We start from the raw sequence: 19413 nt of genomic DNA on the forward strand, positions 1-19413 counted from the left end.
CTCTCTTTCACCCTCACTTTCCTTCTAGTCGCTCCCAGTATATCCCAGTGTACCCCAGTTATCTCCAGCATCTTTCCAGTTCCTTCCAGTATGATCCCATTTGCTCACAAGCACTCCCAGTCAGCCTCAGTGTAGTGGCACTCACTGCCAGTATGATCCCAGTCACCTCCAGCCATGATCCCAGTTCATCCCCGTGTAAGCCCAGCAGTTTCCAATCACCCCCAGTATGCACCCAGTTCCTTTCAGTTGGTCCTAGTATGTTCCCAGTTGCTCACAGTGACTCCCAGTCACTCCCAGTATATCCCATTTGCCCCTAACATGGTCTCAGTTGCCCCCTGCAGGCTCCTACTCACTCCCAGTACAATCCCAGTATGATCCCAGTATGATCCCACTCTCCATTAGCGCAATCACAGTGTGCCCTGGCATGGCAGTATGATCCCAGTATGATGTCAGTACAAGCCCAGTACAGCCCCAGTCACCCCCAGTATGATCCCAGTATGATGTCAGTACAAGCCCAGTACAGCCCCAGTCGCTCCCAGTACGGTCCCAGTGCAGCCCAGTCCCTGGCAGTGCTGCCACTGCTGGGATCCCCCAGCCCTGTGTGCGTTCCCCCCTGGCGGATGTGCCAGGAGGAGCCCCAAGGGCTGGCAGTGGCCAGGCAGGGTCCCCAGCAAGGCCCAGTTTGGATGTGCAGCCCCCAGTTTGCCCAGTTTACCTCTCCTTTGGCCCGGGCCGGGTTCCCCCCGCCCGCAGCGGCTGGGAGCAGCCGAGAGCCCCGCGCTGCCCATCCCGACCCGTCCCAGCTCCATCCCCGCTCCTGCCGTGGGCTGCGAGGGCTGCGAGAACGGGGCACCGAGGGTGTGGCTGCTGCTGGGGGAGGAGGAAGGAGGGAAGGGCAGGGATGAAGGGGGAAAAGGAGGTGGGGCTAGGGGGGAGGAGCAGGGGGAGGAGGGATGGAAGAGGAGGGACAAAAGCGGATCGAGGCTGAACTGAGGGAACCACGCCTTCGATCCCTGCCTGAATTCGCAGCCCCCACCTGTGGGATCATCGCCTCCCCCATTGTGCCGGTGAGCGGGGAGGGGGAGCTCGGCCCAGATATCCAGAGGGTCCCTGGATTGGGTTTTTGGGGCGATGTTTGGAGAATGAAGAAGTCCAAGGCTGAGTGGAAAAGGCCCCTTGGGGGGACATCGGGGGGTGGCGGTGGCGGCTGCCGGCAGAGGCAGCCTGGAGGAGCAGAGCCCTGTGTGCCCCAGGAGCCCAAAGTGGGGAGCCCAGTGAGGGGGGAGCGCCGCCATTGGCGGGAGCCTCAAGAGCCTGGAGAGGGGCAGGGGGGACTCCTTGGAGCCGCTGCAGCCCAGAGCAGAGAATGAGGGGAGAAGGGAGCCTGGGAGCCCAAAAAGCCCCGGCATCCCGAAATGGGGAGAGCGAAGCAGGGGCAGCTTTTGGCATTGCTGGGACTGCCCGCAGCCTGGGCAGGGCGGGCACTGAGGAGAAGGGGGATCCCCAATCCAAGCGTGACCCCAGCAGCTGGGACAGGGGGGAACCCCCGAACACCAGAGGGGAGGGACCAGGGACAGGGAACTCCTGGGTGGCTTTTTCAGGGCTGAATCTTGGTGTTTGGGAGGTTTTTCTGGAGCCCAGATGGCCGCTGACTTGTAGAGATGGACTCGGGCAGAGGAACCATCAAACTCAACGTGCTCATCCCTTGTTTTCCCCAAACCAGGATTTCCCATTGCCAACACTTGGGAGGCTGTGAGGAAGAGGAAGATGCCCTGGGTCACTGAGGCAGGTGAGGGGGAAATCAGTGTCTGTTGAATGCTTAAAATCACAGGGTTTTGGAAAAGCTTCAAAAGACAAGCCTCAGAGACAGTAGAACTGATTAGAGCTTTGCAGTAACCATAAGATTGGTCAGCAGAAAAGTTATATAAGAAGTAGAAAGTAGGGAGAAATAGAACAATGGTCTGTGCATTAACACTTATCTAGAATAACTCCCTAACCTGCAGAAAAGTGTATCTAGATAGATATTAGGAAGTTCCAAGCTTAATAGTGGAGCTCTGTTCATTGTGTTTTAAGGCTTACAAGCAGGTATTGTATTTGAAATAAGGGAGAATTGTTTTAACCGTCAATGTGCTTATAGTGCTTGGATAGAACTACTGTCAGTATGGCTTTGCTTTGCGTGATTGGTCAAAAACCTTTTAAAGTAAGTTTTAACATGAAGTTCTTTGTCTGCTACCTGTGATGTGAGCTACTGGCAACTTACCATTGTCATAACCAAGTAATGAGACAGATGCTGGGAAATAAAACAGCTCAGGACACGTTCCTAGCAGTCCAGTCCTGTTTGTGATTTGTGCACAGCCCCGAGCTGGCGATGAGTGCCCCTTTCCCCTCTGTGCTGCTCCATCTCCCAGCCCAGCAGGGCCCCCGGCTGCAGCTCAGCCCTGGGGGGATCTCCTTGCCATTGCCTGTGGCACGGAGGCAAATCCCATGCTGTCCTTGTCCTTCCTCCCCCAGAGCAGGAGCTGAGCATGGAGAGCAGGGAGGACAAATGCCCGCAGCAGAACCTGGTGGCAGAGGCCGTTTTGAGCGGCTCCACAGCGCAGGAAGCCAACGGGGAGGAAAAGCCCCGGAGCTGCCGCACGAGGAGGGGCTGCAAACGCAGATGGCGGGGATAGGAGGGGGGAAGAGCCAGCCTGGGCTGGGAAGTCGGCCGGAGATGGAGCCAGAGCTCGGAGCTGGTGCTCCATGAGCAGCTCCATGATGGGGAGAAGCCTCACACGTGCGTGGAGATTGGGAAGAGCTTCAGGTGGAACTGCGACCTGATTGTGCACCAGAGGATCCACACTGGGGAACGGCCCTATGAGTGTGGGGAGTGTGGGAAGACCTTCAGCCGTAGCTCCCACCTGATCAGGCACCAGAGGACCCACACTGGGGAGAAGCCCTATGAGTGTTCCGAGTGTGGGAAGTGCTTCAGCCGGAACTCTCACCTGATCCAGCACCAGAGGATCCACACTGGGGAACAGCCCTACGAATGTGGGGAGTGTGGGAAGAGTTTCAGCCAGAGCTCCAGCCTGATCAAGCACAAGAGGACCCACACTGGAGAAAGGCCCTATGAGTGTTCCAAGTGTGGGAAGGGGTTTAGGATCAGCTCCCATCTCCTCCTGCACTATCGGATTCACATGGAGGAGAGGCCTTTCCAATGCCCTAAGTGTGGGAAGGGATTCAGGCAGAACTCCACCCTCATCACCCACCAGCGCATCCACACTGGGGAGAGGCCCTACGAGTGTGATAAATGCAGGAAGAGGTTTCTGACCAGCTCCTACCTCCTCCAGCACTATCGGATTCACACAGAGGAGAGGCCCTTCCAATGCCCCGACTGTGGGAAGGGATTCAAGCACAACTCCAACCTCGTCACCCACCGGCGCATCCACACAGGGGAGAGGCCCTACGAGTGTCCCCAGTGTGGGAAGAGCTTCTCCAGGAGCTCTCACTTGACCCAACACCAACGGAGGCACCGGTAAGGGAAGCCCTGCGAGTGCCCCGAGTGCGGGCAGAGCTTCGTGCGCTGCTCCAGCTCCATCCCCCACTGGAGGAGGCACTTTGGGCACAGCCCAGGTGAACCACATTCCCTGTGATCCATGTTGGGAACACACCTGGCTGCTTCTACTTTTAATTTCACCTTATTTTTTTTCTATTCTCCATCTCTTTGCACTCCAAAAGCCAAGGGGGATGGATCTGTCACCTCAAAACCACTCAAATCCCAGTGAAAACAGCTCAATCTTACCCCAGAAGGGCTCAAACCCACCTCAAAAAACTCAACCCCACACCAAACTCACTTGATTCCACAGCCACCAGGCTGAGAAGGGGTTGGGAGGTGATTTAGAGTTGTGGGAGCTCCATTAGATTGGTGGGATGGGGATTGTGTGGGGCTGGGTGTGTGGGATGTATTTGATAGCAAATAAAACTCTCAGACTTACTGATTTCTCTCCCGTTCATGTTCAGTCCATTGCAGTTCTGTTTGCAGAGTGCCGCCTTCTCAACTCATTGTCTTTGTGTCCCCTTTTCTCTCCTGCCTCTCTTTGCCTGCTCTGTTTCTCTCTCAGTGTCTCCCTTGACCCACGGACCACCAGAGACCCTCCCCTGATTGAATTGACCCAGGCACCACCAGAGACCCTCCCTATATTTAATTGCCTCAGGGACCACCAAATACCCTCCTTTGATTTTTTACCCCAATGACCACCAAAGACCTTCCACTGATTTAATTGACCCCATCCCTGATTTAATTGACCTCTGCCCTCTTTTAATTGACCTCTCTGCCACCAAAGATCTTCCCCTGATTTAATTGACCCCTGCCCTGATTTAACTGCCCCCTTCCCTGATTTACTTGACCCTGCATTGATTTAATTGACGCCTCTGTCCCCACAGACCCTCCCCTGATTATTTATTATTTTATTTCCCAATTATTATTTTAATTTGCGGTCCCAGGAGCTGAAGTCCTGAAGGCTGGCAGGGAAATGTCTCTGTAGGATTTTGCTCCATTTGCCTTCACGGGTGGGAACATCTTTTCCTAGCTGAGACCTGGAATTCCAGACTTTTGGAATGTGTGCAGGGCAATACGGACTGGGTTGGGATCAAATATGGAGTAGGATCAAACAGGGGCTGGGAGTAAATATGGACTGGGAACAAACAGGGACTGGGATCCTACAGAGTGGGATGAAATAGGGGCTGGGATGAAATAGGGGCTGGGATCAAATATGGAATGGGATCAAATATGGACTGGGATCGGATATGGACTGGGATCAAATGGACTGGGATCAAATATGGATTGGGATCAAATGGACTGGGTTCCTACAGACTAGGATAAAATAGACTGAGATTATATAGACTGGGATCAAATATGGACTGGGATCAAACATGGACTGGGATCAAATATGGATTGGGATCAAATATGAACTGGGACCAAATATAGACTGGGATCAAATAGGAGTTGGGATCAAATATGGACTAGGATCAAACAGGGACTGGGATCAGATAGGGACTGGGATCAAATGTGGACTGGGATCACATATGGACTGGGATCACATATGGACTGGGATCAAATATGGACAGGGATCAAATGGACTGGTGTTGCAGTATGAAGCAATATCCTGTTTTAGCTATCCCAGTCCTTTCCCAGGTGTGGCAATACCTTCTCCCTTCCCCTCCCCTTGCCTCCTGCTAAGTGGTGTCTGTCAAGCTTAACATTCCAGCAAGGCGTCGTTGTGTGATTGGCAAAAGTTCAAAAGATGCTTCTCAGCCCTGGGGTCATTGGCCTAGCCAAGTGTCACTTGTCCCCTGAGACTCCCCCCCTCCCACCTGCTTGGTGCCATACCTGCCCCTTCCCTCCCCCTCCCCTCGAGCTTAAAAGGACACTGAGACCATGCGGTCGACATTCTGTTGGAGCTGTTACCAAGATTCAGAGATCTGTGACCCTGGAATAAAACTCTGGATTAAACCCTCTGGCAGAATCCGTCTCCTTTCCTCTTTGCCATCGCCTAAGGCCTTTCCACCAGAGGTAAAACTGAGTTCCTGCTTGCCTGGACTTGTTCCAAGTGCCCAGTTGCAACAAGCAGCTAGCCAGGGGTGTCTCTGAGGTAAAAACACCACAGTTGCCGCCTCTGGTCAAGCAGCAAGGCCAGACGAGCCCAGACATGTTCCTCTAACATTGGGGTAATATTCCAATAGACTGGGTTCCAACAGACTGGGATAAAATAAACTGAGATTATATAGACTGGGATCAAATATGCACTAGGATCAAACAGGGACTGGGATCAAATAGGGACTGGGATCCTACAGAGTGGGATCAAATAAAGAATGGGATCAAATATGGACTGGGATCAAATATTGACTGGAGTCAAATAGGGACTAGGACCAAATATGGACTGGGATCGAATATGGACTGGGATCAAATATGGATTGGGTTCAAATGGACTGGGTTCCTACAGACTGGGATAAAATAGACTGAGATTATATAGACTGGGATCTGTGGGAAGTTAGGGACAGGCGATCGGAAGATATCACGTTGTACGGGCAGACAGAACCCCTCCCCTCAGCTGTTAAAGTTACCTAAGCCCCATTTATGACACAAGCAGAACCGAGGTTATATAACCCCATGTAACCAGTTAATAAACACCGTTTTGCCATCCACCAATTGGTGTCTGTGAGCACATGGCCCGAGCAGCTGGAGGTTTGCTGCCATGCCGTTCCTGAACCAGGTCATCACACCTCAGCAGAGGCAAGAAAGTGGTGCCAAAACCCAGGAAATTACCTGGGAAACGGGAATCGCCTGGACAGGTGAATGGCGGCCGAAGCGGCTGTGCCAACTCAGCGGGGAGGACACTCCCGGACCAGCAAGGAGGATGGAAGCTCTCGCAAAGGTCGTATTTCAGATTCATAGGCAATGGGGTATTGATTGGAAACCGAAAGTCTTAACCCTCGCTGTGTCGAGGCTGTTGCAAATTGGGGTCATTGACTAGCCGGTGGACATATCCACCCAGAAATATGGGACAAGTGTACTAAGGCTCTGGCCGAGGAAACAATATCCTCAGGTTCGGGGAAGAATCTTAAATCATGGGGAAGAGTCGTACAGGCTCTCCAAAAGGCTCGGCAAGAGCAGGAAACTTGGAAAGCCGCACGGGACTGTTTGCTGGCCGTGCCCTGGCTGGGGATGGAGGCGGCTACGCAGACTATGGGCGATTGCGGTCCTGCTGAGCGCAGGGATTTGCAGCTACAGGGACGCTCTTCGCGGCTCTGGACCCCAAGCCCACCGGCTGAGGGAAAAGAGCAGGCACGGTCTTTTTGGGACGGGCTGGCAAAGGAGGCGTGGAGCGCCGCCATTGAGTCTGAGGGGGCCTGGGAGGGACCTCTGCCTTACGCGCCGCAGGGTGGTGCCGAACCCCAGAGAGATGGCAGGGATGCGGATGCGGTTGGCAGGGACAGAGAAGGTCTGCCAAATAACGCAGACACGCGTGAGCAGGAAAGGGGAGACACGTGGAGGGGGAATTAGGCCCACTCAGAGTGTTTGTCTGAAAACATATTCTTATAAGACATGAGCCTCACCCAGCAGGAGGCGGGGCAAGTCTAGAGGGAAGGAGTGGCCCAATGCTAGTTAAAAGGGGCAGGGTCGAAGCCTGACAAAAAGGTCCCGGAGTCTGGAAGTATCCAGTCAGTCGACTTCCGGACCCGAGTCAGACTCGAGCTGGGACGAATGGTTTGACAAGTGGTCCGTAGCCAACTCCCAACTCTGATAAAGAGGGAGTGAGAGTATACAAGATTAGTAATCACAATGCTCCTGCTTGGGTCAAGGGGAAGTTAGGAAAGAAACGAACCCCGCTTACAGACTGGAGGAAAATAAAAATAGCATGTGCCGATTAAGCCCCATCAGTCACGGTAGCGTTCCCGGTCCAAGTGGGGGGGCAAGGCAGAAACCAGAGGACCTACTCACTGGTAAACCCCAAGGATGTGCAAGCCATTGTTAAAGCAATTGCAGACAGAGGGATTAATTCAGCTGTGGTTTCCACTCTTATCGATAGTGTTTTTGGAGGAGATAACATGCTCCCATTTGACATTAAACAAACCTGCAGATTAATTTTTGACGGGGTGGGGATGATCGTCTTCAAACAGGAATGGGAGGACAATTGCGCAAAGCAGCTGGCCTTAGTGACTGGGGCAGACCACCCGCTGCACGGTTCCAGTATACAGCGACTCATGGGCACAGACCCAACCATGATCACCCCCCAGGCACAGGCCGAGGGCCTTCAGGCCCATGAGGTTATGACAACTACCCACGCCTCTAGAGAGGCTATCCACTCTGCTTCTAAGGTCATTGCTAGACCATTGCCATGGTCTGCTATAAAGCAAAGCGATAGTGAAAGTTTTACACAGTTTGTGGACCACCTCCAGGCAGCACTCAATTCCTCGGCTTTACCCTCAGAAGAGAAGGGCCCTGTGTTAGCGGAGTGTTTGCGCCAACAATGCAATTCAGCTACTAAGGACGTTTTACGGTCATTACGGCCCCGGTCTAGCATGGTGGACATGATTAGGCATGTCACAAAAGAAGAACATCTAGCTCCAATCCAGGCAGCCGTCCGCACTGCAATAACCAGTGTGATAGCATGCTTTAAGTGTGGCCAGGCAGGTCACGTTGCAATGAATTGCCCCCAGTCAGGGCATCCACTAACAGCCGTTCCCCCATGCCAGACGAGACCTAGGGGGCCATGCTGGGCATGGGGGAAAAAGTGGCATTTTGCCAAAGAGTGCAGATCTAAACATCAGGGAAGCGGGAGGGGGAGGGGGCACCCAGGCCGCACACAGCTCCCTCCCACCTGGGACATGAAGCGGCCCAGTTACACCAATTTTCAATGGGGCGCGCAGCTCCCGCACCCACTGCCCCCTCCAATGACCAATTTCGCAATTCAACCAACGGCTCAGCCAAACCCATCAACACCCCAGGAATGCCAAGAACGGCTCCCTGGGGGCGAGGCCCCTGGGTGGCCCTGGCCATGAAAGCATGGGAGTGGGACCCCTGGGTGGCCTTTGCCATGAAGGTGGGCAGGCACCCGCTGATAGTGAGGGCAGTTTGCCGTCTCTATAACAGCCCTGATGATTCTGCTATCTGCCTCCCCTTTTGGGTTGATACGGGATCAGACGTTACCATCATCCCAAACATACACTGGCCTTCACAGTGGAAACTGGAAGAAGCCCCCATGGTGGGCAGGGCTGGAGGGCTGTCCCGGGCCTGAAAAAGCACCCAACCGGTAGCGATAACACTCTGCACCGAAAGAGGACTGGGGAGAACTATCACCCTTTCCCCATATGTCATGTCAGAATGCCCACCCTTGCTGGGGAGGGATGCCCTAGCCCTGTTGGATGTCAGGATGATAAATTTAGTCTAAGGACCACTGCTGCATACCCGCTGCTACCTATCAAACTAACATGGAGCTCAGTGGACCCAGTGTGGGTCGAGCAGTGACCCTTGTCAAAGCCTCGAATGATTGCCCTTCTTGAGCTAATTAGCCGTGAGCTACAGCGGAACCACATAGAACCCTCCGCAAGCCCGTGGAACATCCCAATCTTTGTGATACCCAAATGATCTGGTGAGGGCTTCCGCCTCCTTGTTCACCTGCGAGAGGTGAACAAAAGAATTCAACCAATGGGTCCTGTACAAACTTTGTTGCCGATGAATTTGATGATACCAAGAGGACAGCCCTGTGCGGTGCTTGACATTAAAGACTGTTTCTTTTCCATTCCCCTGCACGATGAAGACAAAGAGTGGTTTGCCTTTTCTGTCATCTTCCTGAACAGCCAGCGGCCCAACCTGCGATTCCAGTGGAGAGTATTGCCCCAAGGAATGGTCAACTCCCCAACCATTTGTCAAATCACGGTAGACTGAGCACTAGCGCCAGTCTGGCAGAGCGATCCGACTGCGACCATCGTTCGACAACATTCTGATCGCTGTGCCATCAGCGAGCCAAGTAGACCAGCTAGTGTCGACAGTCTTGGAGACCTTGAAAATAAATGGGTTCAAAATCATGAGTGCAAAAATAAAAAAGGGATCGTGCATAACCTTTTTAGGGGTGGGAATTTCGAACTCCTATATAACCCCTCCCCAAATAAAAATTCAATGAGACATCAAGGCACTCCATGGCATGCAGCAGCTGGTAGGATCCCTACAATGGCTCCGCAATATCATCCTGATCCCTTCCGAGGTCATGGACCCCCTAAACGGACTCCTGAGAGGGAAAAACCCATCGGGGCAGAAAACTCTGACACTAGAAGCGATGAGCTCGCTCAATTTTATTGAACATCAAATGTTGGTAAGCACGCTCTCCAGATGGGACCCAGGCGCACCAATTGACTTGTATGTCCACTTTACAAAGAAAGGGGGAGTAGGAGCGCTAGCCCAAGGGCTCCTGACAAAGCCCAACCAATACAATGGGTAGTCTTAGGAAAACCATCACGCACTTTTTCCCCAGGAGTTGAGTGCTTTAGCAGCCTTATCATGAAAGGCAGGAAACTCGCCCTAAGGCGTTTGGGCATCGAACCCGCCAAGATATATCTGCCCATCCGCAAATAGCTTTCCACGCAGTCAGCGTCAATATCAGAGCATCTAGCCATAGCCCTTGCTGGATTTGGAGGAGAGATTCGCTACGCAGCAAAACCCGCTTGGACTCAGCTGCTTGCGATCGTCGACATTGATGTCCCATCAAAAATAATGGATCAGCCGCAAGCAGGACCCAGGGTCTTCACAGACGCATCTTCGCTAACCTCCACCGCAGCAGCGGGATGGCAGTCAGGAGTACAGTGGCAACGCATCAAAACCACTGACCCTATGCTTTCTGTCCAGCAACTCAAAGCAGCCACAGTAGTACTAGCATGTGGACTGTTCCCAGAAGAGCACCTCAATGTTGTAACGGACTCTATATTTGTGGGTAAACTCTGCCTAGCCATGTCTGGACCTGGCATATCAGTGTCCACAGTGGTGATTATGCTTGAAGAGGCACTTTTTTTGCAAAAAGGCACTATATCTATCATCCACGTTAACAGCCATAATCGGGTTAAGGGATTCTTTCAAATCGGCAACGACAAGGCAGACGCCGCCGCAAGAGGACTGTGAACGCTGAGAAATGCCGGTCAACTACATGAGTCCCTTCATATCGGAGCTAAAGCACTTGTGAAAAAATGCGGGATTTCGGCTGCTGATTCGAAGCACGTTGTCGCCACATGTCCCCACTGCCAAAAATCACCACTGTGGTCTAGCGGCATCAACCCCAGAGGCCTCAAAGCCGCAGAAATATGGCAGACAGACTTTACATAATGTCAGCTGCTAAGACCCCGAGCATGGCTCGCGGTGACTGTGGATACATATAGCGGGGTGATCGTGGCCACATGGACACACAACATCAAAAAACTGACTCCAAAGCAACCATCCAACATTGATTAACAGCTATGGCGTGGCTTGGTGTTCCAAAACAGATCAAGACAGACAATGGCCCAATTTTGTTTCAAAATTGATCCAAGCATTCGTTTCAAAATGGGGTATCACTTCAGTACATGGCATTTCATACAATAGCACTGGGCAGGCCATTGTTGAGCGAGCAAATCAATCTCTGAAAGCCAAATTGAGGTATTGGCTAAAACCTCTGAGCCAGGGAGGTATTGGCTAAAACAGAGGGTTTTACTAACTCCATTCCCCCGAGAGACCAAGCGCGCATACTGGCAACCTCTCTGTTAGCATTAAATCAATTCCCTAGAGGGGATGAAACAAGCAGCCCCGCCCAGAGACAATGGGCCACCTGAGCGCTAGAGGAAGGCCCACAGGTTATAATTAGAAATGAACTAGGGGAATGGGAGCGAGGTTGGAGACTAGTGCTCACGGGGCGAGGGTACGCAGCTGTTAAAAAAGCCGGTATAGTCAAACGGTGCCCACTTAAGTCTATCAAACCAGACCTTCAGAGTCGAACTAATGAGAATTGTGAAGTTTTATTTGCAGGACTGGATCCTTGGACATCCCCACAACCCATAGACCCCAGTACCTGAAGAAAGCGACAAATCACCAAGCAGCCTGACAGCTCCCAAGAATCCCACACCAGTGAGATCCAAGCGGCAATGGTATCTCTGTGTGATCTTGCTTTTAGGGTTAATTGGCAGAGGGCAGGCCAATGCAGGGCATTACCCTCACCAGCCATTCAGGTGGGTTTTACGCCATGTCTCAAGCAATAATGCTATCAAAGAAACCATCACACCTGACAGCCCATCTTTTGAGTTTCAGCTAAGGGACATTTTTCCCCCACGGCTAGGATTCCCCGATTTTAGAGATTTATCACTATACCAGACCTATTGGTGCCCTGCTTCCAACCCAGGCAAAAGTTTCTGTAACTATCCAGGGTATGGATATTGCAGATATTGGGGGTGTGAAACTATCATGACAAGCAATAGGTAGCAACCACAGCAACCTGATAAGTTCCTGCAAGTCAGGTATGCTCCCCATGGTTGTCTGGAACCAAAATTTAGAAGACACAATCAAATATACACGCCCCAAGACGGGAGAAAACACAATTGTACGAGCTACACAATGACACAATGACAATTTTGCAGCCGACCCATGAGAGTTGGACCACTGGTAAGGTGTGGTCAGTGTTTGTCCGCACCTTTCACGACATTTGGGTGAACATACAAATTATCAGGCTCCTACCGTCAGTATCCCAATCAATCGGACCCAATCTAATTCTTACGGGCCCAAGAGGGGGATCACAACTAGCGCCAATTTTACCCTTAATGTACAAGCATTAAATCCTACCTCGTCCCCATACAGCCTTTTAGATAAACCAGCTCCTTACAATTAGTTTCTTGATGTATTAAATGCCACCTTTTTATCGCTATGATGCAAAGCCCCCTTTTTATGAGGGTGTTTCCCTTAATGTCCCCTTTAACTATTTGATAGCAGAGAATCCACATCAGTGCAGGTGGGACACCCCCCGGAGGGGAATTACCCTGAGTCAGGTCACAGGCCAAGGCAAGTGCTTCGGCAATGCAATTTTAGCAAGGCAGATGGGCAACATCTGCACTGAATTTATCGAACCTAATGGAAGGATCTATAAGTGGGCGATTCCGACTACTTTAGGAATGTGGGTCTGTCAGCAATCTGGAGTAAGCCCCTGTGTGCTCCTTGATAAATTCAATAACTCTGTTGATTTTTGTGTCCAAGTTCTAATTGTTCCTAGAGTCCTGTACCACCGAGAAGAAGAAGTATATCAACTTTTAGAGGAATCCAACCGGCTCCACAGAAGGGAAGTAATAAAGGGCATAACCATTGCAATGCTCTTTGGTCTAGGAGCTACTGGCACAGCCACAGGTGTCTTGGCCATGTACCTCCACACCAAGAACTTTCTCAACTGCAGATGACCATCGATGAGGACTTACAGAGAATTGAAAAATCCATCTCCTTTCTAGAGAAATGCATCTCCTCGCTTTCAGAGGTTGTCCTGCAGAACAAACGAGGATTAGACCTCTTGTTCATGCAACAAGGAGGTCTGTGTGTCGCCTAGAAGGAACAATGTTGTTTTTATGCAGACCATACCAGGGTCATATGAGACTCGATGGCTGAACTAAGGGAAAGGCTAGCCCAGAGAAAGAGCAAAAGAGAAGCTCAACAAGGATGGTTCGAGTCATGGTTCAACCAGTTCCCATGGCTGACTACCCTTGTTTCCACTTTAATAGGCCCTCTTACTATGATACTCCTGACATTGATTTTTGGGCCTTGCATATTGAACAAATTAGTGTTGTTTGTTAAAAACCGTTTAGAAAAAGTTAACATTTTATTTGTTGACCGCCAACAATTGCTTTGAGGCACGCTTGTTGCGGATATGTTGCATTGCCTTTTACCATTTGTCGGTTTTACCATAAATCAGTTTAACAGCCTTTGCATTTTTATAACCTTTACACTTCGTGTGTTTTTAACTAATCATGAGGGAAGGGGGAAATGTGGGAAGTTAGGGACAGGCGATCGGAAGATATCGCGTTGTACGGGCAGACAGAACCCCTCCCCTCAGCTGTTAAAGTTACCTAAGCCCCATTTATGACACAAGCAGAACCGAGGTTATATAACCCCATGTAACCAGTTAATAAACGCCATTTTGCCATCCACCATATTGGTTTCTGTGAGCACATGGCCCGAGCAGCTGGAGGTTTGCTGCCATGCCGTTCCTGAACCAGGTCATCACACCTCAGCAGAGGTAACAGGGATCAAATGTGGGCTGAGATTAAATATGGATTGGGATAAAATATGGATTGGGATAAAATATGAACTGGGACCAAATATGGACTGGGATCAAATAGGGACTAGGACCAAATATGGACTGGAATCAAATATGGACTGGGATCAAATGGATTGGGATGAAATATGGACTGGGATCAAATATGGACTAGGATAAACTATGGACTGGGATCAAATATGGATTGGGTTCCTACAGACTGGGATAAAATAGACTGAGATTATATAGACTGGGTTCAAATATGGGCTGGGATCAAATATGGATTGGGATAAAATATGAACTGGGACCAAATATGGACTGGGATCAAATAGGGACTGGAATGAAATATGGAATGGGATCAACTATGGACAGGGATCCAATAGGGACTGGGATCATCCTGACTGGGATAAACTGGACTGAGATTATATGGACTGGGGTCAAATATGGACTGGGATCATACTGACTGGAATCCAATATGGACTGGGATCAAATACAGACCGGGGTCAACTATTGACTGGGATCAAATAGGAACTGGGATCAAATAGGCACTCGATAAAATATGGACTGGGATCAGATAGGAACTCAGATCAAACATGGACTGGGATCAAATATTGACTGGGATTGTACAGACTGGGATAAACTGGACTGAGATTATTTAGACTGGGATCAAATATGGACTGGGATCCTATGGATTGGGATCCTATGGATTGGGACCATACAGACTGGGATAAACTGGACTGGGATCAAATATGGACTGGGATAAATATGGACTGGTATAATTTGGACTGGGATCAAATATGGAAGTAGGATCAAATATGGACTGGGATTAAATATGGAATGGGATGAAATATGAATTGAGATCAAATATAGACAGGGATTAAATATGGATTGGGATCGAATATGGACTTTGATCAAATATGGACTTTGATCCCACAGACTGAGATAAACTGGACAGAGATTATATAGACTGGGATCAAATATGGACTTGGATTAAATATGGACTGGGATCAAATAGGGAGTGGGATCAAATATGGACTGGGACCATCCGGACCAGGACGGCTGAACCAGTTCTCCCAGTTGTCCCTAGCATACACCTAGGCACTCCCAGAATGATCCCAGTCTCTCCCAGCAGGGCCCCAGTCACTCCCACTTGCCCCCAGCGTGTTCCCAGTTCCCCCAGCACATTTCCAGTCGCTCCCAGTCTGGTCCCAGTCCCACAGCCTTGTGGTCTCAGACCCTCCCAGTATATCCCAGTTGCGCTGAACATTCTGGCAGTTGTTGCCAGGCACTCCCAGTCACCTCAGTGTTGTTCATGTGCCGCCAGTTGTCTCCCAGTTGTTCCCAGTTCCTCTAATTAAGTCCCCAGTTGGTTCCCAGCATGGGCCTGGTAGCTCCCAGTAACCCCCAGTCAGGGTCCAATCACACCCACTCTAATCCCAGTATGATTGTAGCCACTCCCAGTATGATCCCAGTCACTTGCAGTCTAATCCCAGTTGCTCCCAGACACTCCCAGTACAATTCCTGTGCCTCCAGTGAGATCCCAGTTGCTCCATGTCAATGCCAGCATGATTCCAGTCGCCCTCAGAGTGATCCCAGTTGCTCCCAGCATGGGCCCAGCTGTTCCAAGTGTGGTTCCATCACTCCGCTGTGGTTACAGACACTCCCAGTATGGTCCCAGTTGAACCCAGTTGCCCCTGCTATAGTCTCAGTCACTCCCCGTATGATCCCAGTCCCTCCCAGTATGATCCCACTTGCTCCCGGTTGCCCCCAGCATGGTCCCAGTTGTTCCCAGTGTGATTCCAGTCCCCCCAGTGTGGTTCCAGACACTCCCAGTATATCCCAGTTGCCCCCAGCATGTCTGTAGTCATTTCCAGACACTGCCAGTAGCCCCAGTAAGGTGTTAGTTATGCCAGTATCATCCCCCAGTCATGCCCAGTATATCCCAGTTGCCTCCAGCACACATCCAGTCCTTCTCAGTTCCTCCAATTTGCTTGCAGCATGATTCCAGTTTCCCTCAGTTGCTCCCAGTAGCCCAAAGTGTGATCCCAGTCACTTCCTTTTGACTCCAAATATGATCCCAGTAAGCTCCAGTTTGATCCCAGTCACATGCCAGCCCGCCCAGCGTGGTCCCAGTATAATCCCAGTTGCTCCCAATCTCTCCCAGTATGGTCCCAGCTGCCTCCAGCGTGGCCCCAGTTGCTTCCTAGATCAGCCCAGTCAGTCCCAGTATGAGCCCATTTTCTCGCAGCGTGCTCCCAGTTGCTCCCAGTCTTGCCCAGTATGGGGGATGATGTGCAGGGTATGTTCCCAGTCACTCTCAGTTAGTCCCAGTATTAGTCCAGTCACTCCCAGTATGACCCAAATATGGCCCCAGTGTGCTCCCAGTCACTGACAGAATAAACCAGTTTTGCTCCACATGGTTCCAGTTGGTCTCTTTCACCCTCACTTTCCTTCCAGTCACTTCCAAAATCTCCCAGGGTACGCCACTTCCCTCCAGCATCTTTCCAGTTCCTTCCAGTATGATCCCATTTGCTCACAAGCACTTGCAGTCAGCCTCAGTGTAGTGGCACTCACTGCCAGTATGATCCTAGCCATCCTCAGCGAAATCCCAGTTCATCCCAGTATATCCCATTTACCCCTGACATGGTCTCAATTGCCCCCCACAGGCTCCTACTCATTCCCAGTGTGATCTCAGCATGATCCCAGTATGATCGCAGTATGGAGTCAGTACAAACTCAGTACAATCCCAGTATGATGCCAATAGGATGTCAATACAAAGCCAGTAAAGTCCAAATCACTCCCAGTATGATCCCAGTATGATCCCAGTGTCCATCAGTGTGATCACAGTCTGCCCTGGCATGGCAATATGATCCCAGAATAATGTCAATACAAACCCAGTACAGTCCCATCATGATCCCAGTATGATCCCAGTATGATGTCAGTACAAGCCCAGTACAGCTCCAGTCACTCCCAGTACGGTCCCAGTGCAGCCCAGTCCCTGGCAGTGCTGCCACTGCTGGGATCCCCCAGCCCTGTGTGCGTTCCCCCCTGGCGGATGTGCCGGGAGGAGCCCCAAGGGCTGGCAGTGGCCAGGCAGGGTCCCCAGCAAGGCCCAGTTTGGATGTGCAGCCCCCAGTTTGCCCAGTTTGCCTCTCCTTTGGCCCGGGCCGGGTTCCCCCCACCCGCAGCGGCTGGGAGCAGCCGAGAGCCCCGCGCTGCCCATCCCGACCCGTCCCGGCTCCATCCCCGCTCCTGCCGCGGGCTGCGAGGGCTGCGGGAACGGGCACCGAGGGTGTGGCTGCTGCTGGGGGAGGAGGAGGAGGCAGGGAAGGGCAGGGATGAAGGGGGAAAAAGAAGGTGGGGCTAGGGGGGAGGAGGACGGGGGGAGGGATGGAAGAGGAGGGATGAAGGTGGACAGAGAGCAGCGATGGAAGGAGGAGAAGGAGGTGGGGTTAGGGAGGAGGAGGAGGAGGAGGAGGAGGAGGAGGAGGAGGAGGAGGAGGCGGAGGAGGGACAAAGGCGGATCAAGGCTGAGCTGAGGGAGCCAGGCCGTCAATCCCTGCCTGAATTCGCAGCCCCCACCTGTGGGATCATCACCCCCCACATCGCGCCGGTGAGCGGGGAGGGGGAGCTCGGCCCAGATATCCAGAAGGTCCCTGGGTTGGGTTTTTGGGGGGATTTTGGAGAATGAAGAAGTCCAAGGCTGAGCGGAAAAGGCCCCTTGGGGGGACATTGGGGGGTGGCGGTGGCGGCTGCCGGCAGAGGCAGCCTGGAGGAGCAGAGCCCTGTGTGCCCCAGGAGCCCAAAGTGGGGAGCCCAGAGAGGGGGGAGTGCCGCCATTGGCGGGAGCCTCAACAGCCTGGAGAGGGGCAGGGGGGACTCCTTGGAGCCGCTGCAGCCCAGAGCAGAGAATGAGAGGAGAAGGGAGCCTAGGAGCCCAAACAGCCCCGGCATCCCGAAATGGGGAGAGCGAAGCGGGGGCAGCTTTTGGGATTGCTGGGACTGCCCGCAGCCTGGGCAGGGCGGGCACCGAGGAGAAGGGGGATCCCCAATCCAAGCATGACCCCAGCAGCTGGAACAAGGGGGAACCCCCGAACACCAGAGGGGAGGGACCAGGGACAGGGAACTCCTGGGAGGCTTTTTCAGGGCTGAATCTTGGTGTTTGGGAGGTTTTTCTGGAGCCCAGATGGCCTCTGACTTGTAGAGATGGACTTGGGCAGAGGAACCTTCAAACTCAACGTGTGTTGGGGAAGATGAAACAGGAAAGCCTTATAAATATGATTGTCTGGCGAAAGATTTTGGCAATATAGAAACTATAAGCAAGATTGAAATGAAAGCAAGCTTTGAGATACCTCAGTTAGTGAACAACTGGAAAACAATGGTGTGGCTGGCTGAAGGTAATCCCCTTTTAATGAAACAATTCCCTCTGCTTGCAGACAGATCCAAGGGTCAGAGCAGACCCTACTAGCTCAGCAGAAGGGGTCCAAAGAGGAGTTTTTAGCATTTAAAATGTAACACGGTCTGGTGATGTAGTGATTCTTACAGGCTGTATGTAAATGCTCTAGGATTTGTATCTTGTACTAGATTGGCTAGTGAGAAATAGAATATTCAACACAGAAGAAGATTTATTGTATTGTAACAGGAACCTTAATGTCTTGTGCTCTTACCCTCTTACTCTTTCAACCTCTCATCCTCTCTACCCCTCTCTTCTCTCGGGCCTGCTCCGAGCTGTGCCTGGCAGCTCCAAGCAGGGCCCTGCACCTGGGCCCTTTGCAATAAACCGCAGGTTCCAGGGCCTGGCTGCAGAGATCTCTTGTCTTCCTCCATCCCGACCGTCCTACCCCCCGACGCTCCTACAAACGCGCTCATCCCTTGTTTCCCCCAAACCAGGATTTCCCATTGCCCACCCCAGGGAAGCTGGGAGGAAGAGGAAGATGCCCCGGGACACTGAGGCAGGTGAGGAGGAAGTCAGTGCCCCTTTCCCCTCTGTGCTGCTCCATCTCCCAGCCCAGCAGGGCCCCCGGCTGCAGCTCAGCCCTGGGGGGATCTCCTTGCCCTTGCCTGTGGCACGGAGGCAAATCCCATGCTGTCCTTGTCCTTCCTCCCCCAGAGCAGGAGCTGAGCATGGAGAGCAGGGAGGACAAATCTCCACGGTAGAACCTGGTGGCAGAGGCTGTTTTGAGCGGCTCCACGGCACAGGAAGCCAACGGGGAGGAAAAGCCCCGGAGCTGCCGCACGAGGAGGGGCTGCAAACGCAGATGGCGGGGATGGGAGGGGGAAAGAGCCAGCCTGGGCTGGGAAGGCGGCCGGAGATGGAGCCAGAGCTCGGAGCTGGTGCTCCATGAGCAGCTCCATGATGGGGAGAAGCCCCACACGTGCGGGGAGATTGGGAAGAGCTTCAGGTGGAACTGCGACCTGATCAGGCACCAGAGGATCCACACTGGGGAACGGCCCTACGAGTGTGGGGAGTGTGGGAAGAGACTCAGACCAGCTCCCATCTCCTCCTGCACCATCGGATTCACACAGAGGAGAGGCCCTTCCAATGCCCTGACTGTGGGAAGGGATTCAAGCACAACTCCACCCTCGTCACCCACCAGTGCATCCACACAGGGGAGAGGCCCTACGA

General features: G+C 52.2%; 1 long non-coding RNA gene and 1 pseudogene across 1 annotated transcript; both read left to right on the top strand.

Annotated features, from left to right (window-relative positions):
- The first annotated feature begins 953 nt into the window (after window positions 1-953).
- Window positions 954-19267, top strand: LOC139585560 (zinc finger protein 774-like; annotated as a pseudogene).
- LOC139585550 (uncharacterized) lies at window positions 10739-13683 on the top strand. Its single transcript, XR_011677115.1, has 2 exons — window positions 10739-11161; window positions 11528-13683. It is a non-coding gene; the product is annotated as an uncharacterized lncRNA (long non-coding RNA).
- Window positions 19268-19413: the final 146 nt, after the last annotated feature.

This window comes from Agelaius tricolor, unplaced genomic scaffold (assembly GCF_023055355.1).
Source record: "Agelaius tricolor isolate 1412-34295 unplaced genomic scaffold, bAgeTri1.0.p SCAF_84, whole genome shotgun sequence".
Classification (NCBI taxonomy): Eukaryota; Metazoa; Chordata; class Aves; order Passeriformes; family Icteridae; genus Agelaius; species Agelaius tricolor.